The following is a 13127-nucleotide window of genomic DNA, read 5'->3' as shown; positions in this document are numbered from 1 at the left end:
AAACTTCCTTTCCACTTCCACAGAAGTCAAATATCCTTAAATAAATGACTGGGCATTCCTACTTCATGCAGAATGTTGGCACTGTGCCCCGTTAAATTAATATTGTGACATTTTGAATATGGGAAGAATAAATGACCCTGTCTCCCCATGTTTATCCTTCGCACACTTACCCTGACATGACCTGCATAATGAGAAGGAATTTGTAAAATGCACAAGCCTTGTATTCCTCACAGAGTTGGCAGTAGTCTGCAGTGTTTAAGGCTGTATAAAAAGAAAGAAAGTTCTTCAAAATGTTGCTTCTTTACTATATGAGAATAGTGAAAATTCCAACATGTGACATCTTAACATTTTTTAAATCGTCTCTATTATATATACATACACACAAACTTCAAGCAACCAAATGCACTCTTTGATTCCTCCTAAAGTGGAAAGATACTTAAGATGTCGTATTTAAAGTTACCTCAATTTTTAAAGTTAGTGGGTGCTTATCACAAAAATTACATATATTCTAGGAGTATACTAGGCCCTGCACTTATGCCAGAAATGCACTACAACATATCTGATTATTAACCATGCTACCACTGGTACAAACAACACATTTTGCTTTTAGTAAAGTGACATTTTGATATCATAGTTTTTTTTTTGTGGTGGTAATAGATATGTTTGCAATGAGTAAATAAACACCCAATCAGGGAAGCCTGAAAATTGTATGCCTGTAAGACAGCAAACAAAAAACCAATGTACCCAAAACTGTCTATAGGCAACACTTTAAAAAGAGTTATGAATCATGAGTTATGAGTAAATGATGGGACTACAATTATTGCTAATGCTTTGGCATGTATGGCAGTTCCTAATATACATGGCACAACTGCTATTTTCAAACATGTGCTTTTGTATATATATATGTCTGTAGCATTGTGGAGGAGAGCTGTCATCACTGGACATAAGACTTTGCAGGAGGTGGCAAAAAAAAGTATTTGTTTTAAAAAATAATAATTATGGACACGTGTGTTTCTAGGTCTTTTTTCTTTAACCATGGCTGGGAATAGGTAAGGGGTGCTATGTACCAATATATTCATCCCCGAGGATGAGGGGCAGAAATCTATGGAACCCCAGATTCCAAATAAGCACCCCCCCCCCCCCCCCGCCCCCCCCCCCCCCCCCCCCCGCCTGCAGACCTTTCTTTCTTGTCCTGATAACTATTCTAAAAAAAAAAATCTAGTCCTAGCCCATTTATCAAAACTAGAAAAACAGTTTTACACACATTTTAGGCTAATTCACACTTGTTCATTTTTCTTTAATCTTCTTTTTTTAAATCAATGGAAAGACAGTGTAAGTGAATATCAAGGTTTTAGAAAGCACCACAATTCATCATGGCGCACTTCAACATTTGTTAAATTATTTTATGATTCGTGTTGATATTAAATACCAATGCATGTTAAAATATGTGTCAGTGCAGGTTAGCACACATCAATGCCTGTTGACAAGAACTTTTATGGTTTACCTTGGTCTTTTCATCCAATCTAAACAGATTTGTTTTTTCTGACAATCCACAAGTTGACAAAACGTTTATTACTAGTTTTTGCAAGAGTAGTTCATTTGCTGCTTGAAACTCAAAGAAGCTGTATGTTCTTTCAATAATCCCTATTTTCTGCAGCCAAATCAGAAAAAGAGGATTTTTTATCCACACCAGCAATTATACATGTTGTATATTTATGATTGACTTTGTTGAGGTTCTATTTTATCATAAACTGTGCAGATAAAAAAAACCCTGACTACAATCTTACATTTTAAACTCTAGACAAAACATATATTTGATTTTAGATACAGTGGAGCAGGGTAGGAGCCTTAGACAGATTTTTATCGCAAAGTTTCTTTGCTGTACAGCTTCCTTATCAGGACATAAAATGATGCAAATTTTTAAAGAGTCCTAAACTAATTTTCCCTAAAGGCAAAACAAATATAAAACAATTAGGCCTCCTATCTATAATCATTTTTCTGCACTCTGCTTGTATTAACCTCTACACATTCAGCCATACAGCAGACTGTAGAGGTACATCAGTTGTTGACTTGGGATCCTGACAAATTCATTGCCTTCTTAAGGTAAAAAAAAATGTACTCCTCTAGTCTGCTTAGCTACTTTTTTAGCTGCAGGGTTTTAGGATTAGGAGCTTGCAATCAGTTTAATTGAGTTTTTCCCTGTCTCATACAGCATACCTGACACTAGAAGGAGGGCAGCCATCATGGTGACTCTACAGTCTATTTTGCACTACTCTGGTGACCCTTTTACCTTCTTTGAAAACCTTTCTTGACATTCCTAATATGGCTGTCGCTAGATCTCTGATTCTTTACAATTATCCCCATGTTTTGGTAGGTTTTCTGTCAAGTTGTCTAAAGTAAAACAGGCGGCTTTTCATATATGGTCTCCTGTAAGTGACCTTCCCCTGAATCATCTCCTGAGTCCGATTTAGGACAAGTTGTACCCAGGACCCCGTTCATTACAGAGAGTTTCCTAAAAGCCTGATCTAAACTGTTCTACAGAAGCCTTTGTCAGATTCTTTCCTATACATATTGGATATACTAGGTAACATCTAAGTGGTACTCTTACAAACCTTATTAACTCCTGTCATATGTCATTGTTCATTTTACCAGTGCAGTAGATTTATCAGGGACCTTTCAAAACCAGACATCCTTTTTCCAAAGTATGCTACCTGGTCCTCAGCTCATGCAGTTACTTATTGGGAAATGTCACGGTTCTAGCTACCGTCAGTTTTGGGTGAAAGGTCTTGCAGGTATGGTCTTGATTTAGACAACCCAGAACATTCGAGGTAGGCCTATTGATGTTATGTTTGGTGCATAAACATAACCCCCAAAAGTTATGTTTAGTTAATGTCACCTTCTTTTACTGCCAATCTTGGCCTTCTTTGTATGTGCAGGAGGAGTAACCACTAGGAAACGGTATTCCTTTTGATTTGTTTATTGGCCAGTCTCCTAAGATCTCTGTGTATATCCGGAGGTCTGCTGTGGCCCCCAATGAACTACTGAAAAAAAAAGATTTAATAGTGAATACAAAAGTCTATCTGCTTTAGTTTAATAAGGGTAATAGCTTTCTGTGTCTTCCTGTCCAAAAAACTACTGCCTCATCCCTTTCTTGGAAGTGTGTAACAGGGATAGAAAGTGAGGTTAAAAAAAGTATCATAGACTGTGATTTTTACTGAAATGTTATTATTCCCAAAGTAATGGGGCTGTTCTTTTACTCTTTACCTTTGTTAGAAGCATCTGCTTGCAGATGGTTTACATGAAATCAACCCTAACTTGTCCTTAACTCACTTGATTTGAGATTGGAAAATTGTTAGGGAAAGCAATGTTAACAAAAGCAAAACGAAAAGCTAAATGAAAATAATAGCTGTAATAGAAGCTTTTTCTTGTTATTCGATCTCTTTGGTTACAAAGTATTTTGTGCCAAACCATTGGGACAGCCTTATTGCTCTTGATGTGAACACTGTGCTTACGAGATTGTGTTATCGGGGAGATGAAGGCAAGAGAAAGAAGAAAAAAAAGTCTTTGGAATAACTGATGTATGAGTTTGTTTTAGCAGAACATCTGCCTATAAGTGTTTCAATGATTGTACATCAGTAAGCTCCACGTAAAGCTTCAGAACAATAGTCATAAAATCCCTTCTGCTCAAGCAATTATTTTACAACACACCCGCTGCTTTTGTCTTTATAACTGCTAGCAAACTGGAAAAAAATAATTGCTTTCTGCTTGTACAGTCCCTCTGAAAACTCCCAGAAATAACAGAGACCAAGCAGAGAAGCCCAGGTAACTTTAAGAGATACAAGAAAAAAATTAAATGTTTGCTGAAAGATTTCTAAAAATATCAAACTAGGTTTATTTACACAAAGTACTTCCATGTATTCCTCAGGATCATTGTTTTTTTCATGGAAAAAGCCACATTCAAAATACTTAGGCTGCATTCCAGGCAAATAGCTTGTATCTAAAACTAAAGTGTTTTCTCTGACAAATGATTTATACATCTGTTCAGCTAGTCTTGCGATCTGGTTAGCCTGCCAGACAGTTCAGCTAAGTCCTGGATTTAATTCATTTTAATTCTTCCTCTCTTGTAGTTTATTAGCTCCTTGTTAGTTGGTTTATTGAGCAGTTGTCATTCAATTCATAACGGCAGAACAGACAGCACAATTAGGTGCAATTAGCTGAATTGTTTTGGGCAGGAAAGTACTCAGTGCCTACAAGTGGTTGGTAGGCATCAGCAGCAATAAAATTTGAAAAAATAAAATAAATAATGAAAAATGTGAAAAGTACATGGTGACTGTTGATATGGGGGTACACTTTAAGGCCAGGTTGTAATGAAGCTAGGACCAGCGGGTATGGTCTGGACTCACAGAAAGGCCTCAAATTATTTTTTTTCTTTCCTATAAACTGTCACAAAAGTGCTAAACAGAGAGATAATAAACCAATGACAGTGATCATGTCAATATAAGAGTCCTGGTATGTTCCTGTGATTTGTTGGAACATGTCATTGTGTGGTCTGTATCTTGCTTGTTCTTTCCAGGTGTAAAGCTTGATTACATGTTGTTAAATCTCTTCTTGTTTTTTTAAAAGCTTAGAGCAAATGACACTTGAAGCACTGCCATGGAGATGTAACATGGTTTGTCAGAAGGAATACCTTATTGATTGTCAATTATTTCACAGGAATTACACTGAATGGCTTTACAAGAAATAGGATAGCGGAAAGATTTTCAGCAGTTTGTATTATTGTCTTGTTATTACAATGTCTGTATTTCATGCGGATGCTTTAGTGCTTCATAAAGCCATATAGATGAGTGCACAGTGGTTTAGATGCTGAATAAAGACTTGCATCGATTTTAGAGTATTGTAGGAACAAGCAGCGCTTTCTGCTTTCTTCTGTGATGTACTAGGACGATAACACACTGTGGGTTTGATGTGGTTTTAAAGTAAACCTAGGTACATTATGTTGCCATCACCGCTCATTCTCACAAGTCTATCTCTAGACAAAAATGATTTTTTTTTTCTCCACTTCACCTTGTCATCTTCTCTGGGGGGTTTTGGGATTTGAAGTTTCACTCCAAATCAAGAAGTAGGCATGCTGACAGCATTATGTACCTATGGCATACTGTAAATGATGATAATACACCAAGGATGAGTTTGGTATAGTATGCAATGGAAGTATGCTAATTGATACCTAAATATGTCCATGTAGCATGGTGGAGGTCTGGATTGTATGGATTATGGATTTTCCCTATAAAATGGTTTACGGTTTTACTGCTAGAGTATTTACATACACACACAAAAAATATATCTAATGGGTAAAATCTAGATTTCCCAGTATATCCTGTTTTGGTGTCATGGAGAAGAGAAATATATAAAATCGGCTAGTATAATTTATGCAGCAGTACATTTTTTTAGCATATGGAAGATAAAGATTGCCAGATAGGACAGAAAGGCTGGGAATCTGTTCTATTGGACACATGGATAGAAAACACACACAGTCATGCAGCAATATTATTTTCTTTTTTTCCTAAGTTTAGTTTTAGAAACAACACCTCCATATAATAAAGGCGCTGTTAGGATTTATCTAATAAAAAAGGTTTAGTTAACTGTGTTTTGGCCTCTTTAAACCTAGATTAGCATTTCTCCCTGTTAGGAACCCTTTAAGGCTGGGTCTACACAGAAGTTTTTAAAAACGCATGTAAACGTTCCTTCTGTGTTTATATGCGTTTTTTTGCACTTTTATTGGCCTTTTCAAGCTTGCCTTTAAAACGCTGGAAAACCTCTATAATGGGTTCTTCTGTGGTTTTAACACGTTAATGTTTCAAGTCCTTATAAACACGGAAAAACATCCCATTAAAATCAATGGAAGTGTTTCCCGTGTTTTTCAGCATTAACCTCGCGTTTTAATTTTATAAACATTGCAAGCAACATTATAGATAACGTTCATAAACGTGCCTCAAGGAAACGTCCTGGTGTAGATTAGCCCATTGGAATGCATGGGAATTTCAAACATGATCTTTTAAAGCCTCAAGTTAAACGCTGGGGAAAATGTCCATGTAGACTAAGCCTAAAGATGTTCTAAACATTATTTCAGAGGTTATTCAAGATCTGAACCACATGACCGTAGATTAGCATAATCAAGGGGTGGTAGATATAGTGATAAAGTAAAGAATAAAAATATACTATGTGTTATATATTATATTGGTAGATTAGCAAAATTACATACTACCAGTTTTATTTTGAGTTTTAAAAAGAAAATCCTATAGTGATTTAAAGTGGGAAATAATGAATAAAAATTAAACACACTATATATATATATATATATATATATATATATATATAGTGTTAATATAATTATGTATAAATAACTTATTGGAAGCTCTAAAAGACACAAACTAACCTGGTTTTATCAGAAAATTACTATTCAACAATTAATAAATGCTACCCCAACCACATCTCAAGCATATTACAAACAAATCTCAAGACAAAAAAACTGAACACAAATACATTAATCAAAGATCTGTTCAAATAAGTTAGGAAGACATATATCTCACGTGACAGCAATAATGAAAATAGAAGTTTGCCTAGGGGCTACTTTGTGCTCAGGGCCTTTGAATATCATGTCCTAAGTGTGCAGCCAGTAATTTCTTGTTAAAAATTTACTTAACATTAGAGGTAATTGGACCAGATTTCATTGTTCAATCTGCTGGGCACTGAAATTGCACTGCTAGGCTCTGAATCCTATGGCTATACCACATTTGCCTGCATATAGGGGAGTAAATGGGGCAGCACCCTTACTATACAGAGGCCAGCAACAACCAGGAGGCATTGCTTTAAATGTGAATATAGAAACAAAACAATTCATAAAAAGGAAAATTTTACCAAAAGAGGTAAACATGCTCAAAAGGGATTCTATCCCTTCTTTATGCCTGGGAACAAAAGTTCAGGCTGACAATATATTACATTTTAAATTTTGTGGCATGTACAATTCAGAGTGGTAACCAGCTTAGAGCTGAACAAAGAAAAGATTTGCCTAAACTTCTGCATTTTACAAGAAAAACTCTAGCAAATAAACTGGTTATGTATTTAATTTTCAAGGTCATTAAGGCATTATATTTTCAGATAGTTTAATTAGTGTAATACCCTAGTTGCCAGAAGCTGTCTGAAAGATAAATATAGTTTGCGTTGGGAGTGCCTGCTCTATAAACAATTGTGTAAAAACAGGCAAAAAAAGAGACAGTGGTGTTCATCACATGATGCATCCATCTGTACAATATAAAAATAGTAAATAGTAAATCATCTATTTGTGTATTTTGATGATTTACTGAAGTTTCTTTTGGACTATTATGTCCCACACAAATTCAACCTGCAATTCTAACACAATCCCCAAGTCTTCATTTAAATGTCCAATGTGCTAAACAAAAGCCTTCCGGAGCACTAAAATACCAGTAAGAGCTCACTGCTGGTAATTTGTATGGGTCTTGTGATGCCCTAACATAGCACATTAACATAGCATTACTTACTATCATTCACACATGCTCCAGATTGTCAAGTTTGCAGACAACATACAAATCAATGATAATGGTTTTAGGTTGGAGGATACTCACCAACTGCTCCACAAAGATTATGTTGTCTCCCTAATTTTCTCTCAAACTGGCAAATATCTGTTTTCTTTCTCGGGAGTAGCATTTTTTGTATTCTCTAACGTATCTACAAGACAGGTTCTTCAATATTTCAGCTGAGTAACATGGCACCAGATTTAGATAAAAAAAAATGTGAACATACATTTTCAAGCCATGGACAGTGTCTCATTAGCACAAAACTGATGTCAAATATAAGTTCTGGCATACATCAGAACTTCAGCTTTGTAAACTCCTATCCCCATTACCAGGATAATGTGAACAAAATGACAAGACCCTTATCTTGCAGTTCAAGGACATAAACTAAGGGGTTGGAAACATGCCAAATGGCACACTGTAAGTCAAGTTGTGCTCTCAGCCACACATCCATTGTGAAATGTGCCCCCCTATTATATACATAAAGAGATATAAATAATGAAGAAAGACCAAAACCAGACCTGCATGCTCTAAATGAACTCAGTAATAGGAAATATAAAGAGAGCACAAAAATCATTTGCAGGTTATTCCATACTGCTATTGCAGTTTTAACCTGCATATCGATGATAGGATAAACAAGCAATCCTATGTCTGCTCCTTTAACAGTAATTTGGAAATTGTACACAGGACGTATTAGAATGTAGAGGCAATAGACTACAGTGGGGCGTTTTTTTTTCTTTTGTTATATATAATACCAAATAAGTGACATTTTAGGAAATATGTTGGTTATTGTGCTAGGTGCAGGCAATATTTTTTGATGAAAGCATTGTACAGATTAAATAAAACATTCATGTAAAGACCACAGTACATCTTTGCAGGCAAAGCAAGGTAATACATATAATAAAACATTGATGTCTTCTTAACCAGCTTGCACAAAACCTGACAAGATTCCTACATTGCAAGTTTTGAATCAATCAATGTGCACACAAAGCTGCATCGCTTTTTTCCTTCTTATAGTAATTTGTGTCAATACATGTAAGCAGGTAGGGAGTGTGTTATTATAAAATACCTATTTGTCCCTGTGTGTGCATGCTACACCCCAGAAATGGTTTGATAGTGAAACTCCTGCTGGGTATCCCTGTCAATCAATGAAGCATGGTGTCCTGCATCTCCCAGCTGCAAAATAAAATCTACTTGGCGTGGTCAGAATTAATGTAGTCTTTTACACAAATCCACAAATATGTATAACCTTTTTATGTTGGGGGGTGGAGGTTATTTGCATAAAGCCAATATAGTAATGCCTACAATGTATACCCTGTTGTAATGTACAGCTGCATCCATATCAATATGATAAACCCTTTAAAAAATGAAACGAGTTTCTGATTTTGTGAGACGTGAGTGATGCTGCTACTACAATTCCTGGCATTACTTGTGTCTATAAAACAGTCCAATGTGGTGCCTTGCATAGGCAGAGAGGCCGCTGGTCTATAGACGCGAGTGATGACGGGAATCGTAGTAGCAGCGCTAGTTCATGTCAGTGGCGGGCCAACTGCATTCATATCTAGAATTCCTTTGGGTGCCATAAAAATTCATTTGGCGGGCAAATTTGGCCCTCGGGCCAGAGTTTGACACCACTGGGCTAGACCCTGTGTCCAGCATCAGACTGTACTTGTAATGTGGTAACACCACTGCTTTACAGCCATCAAGAGGCTATGAGTCTAAACAAGGCCTTACACAGCCCAGCTCCATAACAAACTTTTTGCAGGCTCCACATGCTTTCCGATATTTAAATTAAAAAGGCTGCTTTTTAAACCGATGGACCAATAATAAAGTACATGCAAGTTGTAATTGCAATACACAGTGTCCCGTATTTTAGATGTCTCATTAGCAGGGATAGGGGGTAAATGCAGATGCTCCTCCTGTGTCATTCTTTGCATCTGTCTGTTTTTTGCAATCCCTATTTAATGTACAATGCTACATAATATGTTGGTACTATATAAATACTGTTTATTATAATTATTATTATTATTATTAATAATAATAATAATAATAATATTAATAATAATACCAGTAATTCTGTTACATACAAGTTGATAGTATGTTGGGCATATACTAATTGGTTAGTGAGTTTAGAGCTCCCTCTAGTGATCAATCTATAAATGGATTTAACAGAAGTTCTAACACAAGTTACAGACACATTGGTCTAACTGTTCAGTGTGAAGCAAAAAGTTGAAACAAACAATGCTGTTACTTTTAAATGAAGTACCTAAAATACACCTTAGTGTACATACCTTGCAGTGTGCTTCTGGAGCTCCAAATCTGAAGTACCTAGAGTACTGCTTGGCCCCCTATTCTTTAGTATTATTTTGTTACTACAATGTTCCCCAACGATTAGGGTTACTGATTTAAATCTGCTTTAGGTAGCTGGATTTCAATTATAGTATTTTTATATTTATTAAAACTTTACCAATTGTTTTACTAAAAAGGAAACCTGTAATAGATGTAAGTACCTGTCTGTCATTATGATCCAATAGATGTAATCCTTTTTTTTAATAATGGACATGGAACAAGAAAAGAGAGCAAGTATGCTGATTTTAGAATGTCTTTACTAGCTGTGTTTAATGAAAAAGGAGAAGCCCTGTTTGAAGGACCTAAAGTCGAAACTCCTCTGCAGCACCTGGTTGCATTTTTCCAGGTGAAATGATAACATAATTCTTCTTCTGTCTTTAGCCCAGGTTATTGTAAATACAAAACCATGGTGTTCCTCATCACTCTGGCTCACTGCTGCACTACATGGTGCTGTTATTTGGGATCCTCAGCCTTTCGCACATCCCACGGGGAGGCATTGGAATATTGGCAGCAGCACCTTGGTAGCAGCACCTTGGCTGTTTTTCAACTTTATTCAGTATACAGTAATACAGATGCACTTGACTTGATGATTCTTTACATGTACCTGACAAATTAGTACTCATAGTGCTTATCAGTAATAATACATTCTTCTTTGTGGATTTTGCACTGTACTGGAATAGGATATATCTTCTTTTTATACTTACTATAATTTTACTTTCCTGGGTGCTCCTAATGTCAGTGATCTTTCTGATCTCCTGCATAACTTATACTGTTGGGGCTGGCCCAGCATAATGTTGGCAAGGCTGTTGATGTGTGTGTGTAATGAAAATAAAAATGTCTACTTGCTTTATTTGTCCAGATGGCTGGCACAGCAGCAGGAAGGCTGTAACCCAGCCATTCTTAGCCAGGGTTCATCTAGAGGTTGCTAGGGGTTTATTTGCCATCGACACTTGGCAGAGCAACCTGCAGGACACCAAGGGTTTACCTGTAAAGGTAACATTCTGAACATCATTGTAAGAAGTGTCAATCATCCCACTGACCACCAATGTTGAAGTATTTCCCATTGATTCCTAAAAAACTTATTTTGGCATGGGTTCCCTGAGACCTAAAAATTATTTCAAGGGATCTTTTAGGGTAAAAAATTGGAGAAAGGTTGCTGTAACCTCTGTAGAGGTGAGACCCCCAGCTCTTTTGGGCCATCAGGTTTATATCCTATAAACAACTTACATTGGTGTGAACAAACTAAAAGGGTTCTGAAAAAGTCAGAAAAACTAGATATAAAATAAGGTATGCAGTAATATGTAATTAATGTTCTTTGTGGGTATCTAAAGGATATCTAAGAATTTTTTTTTAAATGTTGGACGTAAAAACCACTAAAATTTGTTTGCCATCTTGTCTTGTTGGTGAGCTTTCCTATTACTTCCTGTCTTGTTGACTCAACAGGATCTGCGAGGATATGTTTCCGATGTGTGGGAATTCTTCTTTAAACAGTTGGCAAGAGTACAGTTGTCCACATTGGAAGATTTCCCCTTTGTCCTTGTTCTAGCAGCAACTCCAACTTTTGGATTTACTCCTTCTTTCAATTCCTGTGACAGGGGTGATCAGGACTAAGCCTATAAACACACGTGCAATAATTGTCGTTGGAAAGGATCTTGCACCATCCTCTCCAATGACAAACTACTGAACAAGTACTGTAAATACAGCATTGTTCTGCTCTATGTGGAGGAGAGGAGAAGAATAACCAAGCTGCACCCCACTGCGCTCTCTCCCTTTCATTTTCATTGTTCATCATCTGCGGATCCGCCAGGATGGATGACGAGCACTGTACACACACCAGATTCTCGTCCGATATTAGCCCTAAGCCGATTATCGGACAAGAACCATCTGACTGTGCACCTTATAGAGAGTCAATCTCCCTAACCAGGACAGCAATACAAACATAGCAAGGGAACTATCCCCTCATTACTTTATTATTTTATTTTAAAGTTTGCCTTTATTTATACTTTAATCAATACATTTCCTCTGACTTCTGACGATTTCTTTAAACGTATCTTTAGATAAAGCATTGTTTTCATGCAATGGGGAATTAGGGGAGTTGGGGAGTTAGAGTCTCTATCAAAATGTGCTGTTGAATTAGGACCGAGTTCCCTCCTCAGTCATAAGGTGACGCCAATCAGTTTGGTGGGGGTAGGCCAAGTCAGTTTGGCACAGGGGTCCATTGTTGGCTACATCCGCCACTGCCCTCAAGTTTATATTGCCATCTGGAGTGATTCACCTATTTATTTAAACTAAGCACTGCAACCCTTGGGCTCTATTTTTGTAAAACAGGGAATCAGACATTCTCTCAAACATTCTTTTGTGGGAATCTTCCAGGTATATATGTTTCAATATATTCCCATGATGGAATGTTTGAGGGAATATCAGATTCACTGTTTTATAAACAAATCAATTTATTATGGGTATTGACAGAAAGAAAATTTGGGGAAATCCAAAAGTTTTTATTTGTCCCATAACAAAGAATGAGTGAAATTCTTTCAGTAGGAATTCCATTAAATTTGGGATATTTACTCCAACTTTACTGTTGCATTTTTGGGTAAAGAAAACAGTAAGTTCCCTTTAAAGTAACAAAAGTAAAGAGAACAGTTAACAAACAGCGAAGAATAAAAAATAATGAAACCCCTTTTTTCTAAACAAAATGTTTGGCTGCACATACACTTTAAAAAGATGTAGTACTTTTCTACCCTTGGTGTCACAAAGCTCTGCCTACAAAAGAAACAATCTGTAAACTCTGACTCTCTTGCCCCATTCAATCATGGCCGATCAGGCTCTTGCATCACCAAGCAGCCAACAATCAGAGCGGGGATCGCAGTCACGTGATCAGTGTTCGCTCCTCCCTCTGGAATCACCGGGAAAGTCCCGTTTGTGGGGCCTGCTGTTTGTAAAGAGTGCGGCTGGAGGCGGACGTGTCGTCACACGAGAGGTGAGGTAGACTCGTTCTGTCAGTGCACTATGAATGGACGGCCAACAGTGACATGAAATATTGACTTGTATGGGTAACACGGAGCCGTGGTATACAGCAGGGTATGCTTTCTGTCAGGCGTATCTAGTGCCTGTGACGGGACAGAATTATCACTGGGCTCTGAGGGGACAGCTTCACCCTTATATTGACTTCATGGTGACGCAAAACAT

At 37.0% G+C, this 13127-nt stretch overlaps 1 protein-coding gene across 2 annotated transcripts in view; it reads left to right on the top strand.

Moving 5' to 3' along the window:
- Positions 1–12829: 12829 nt before the first annotated feature.
- The window catches only part of YTHDC2 (YTH N6-methyladenosine RNA binding protein C2), a 53647-nt gene continuing 53349 nt past the window's right edge, over positions 12830–13127 (top strand). For both annotated transcript variants that reach the window (XM_072416081.1, XM_072416080.1), the window contains exon 1: positions 12830–12918. The gene's annotated coding sequence lies outside the window, so the exon portion shown is untranslated. The remainder of the gene's footprint in view (positions 12919–13127) is intronic.

The sequence above is a fragment of the Pyxicephalus adspersus genome, chromosome 6, assembly GCF_032062135.1.
Source record: "Pyxicephalus adspersus chromosome 6, UCB_Pads_2.0, whole genome shotgun sequence".
Lineage (NCBI taxonomy): Eukaryota > Metazoa > Chordata > Amphibia > Anura > Pyxicephalidae > Pyxicephalus > Pyxicephalus adspersus.
This window is presented reverse-complemented; position numbering and strand designations above follow the sequence as displayed.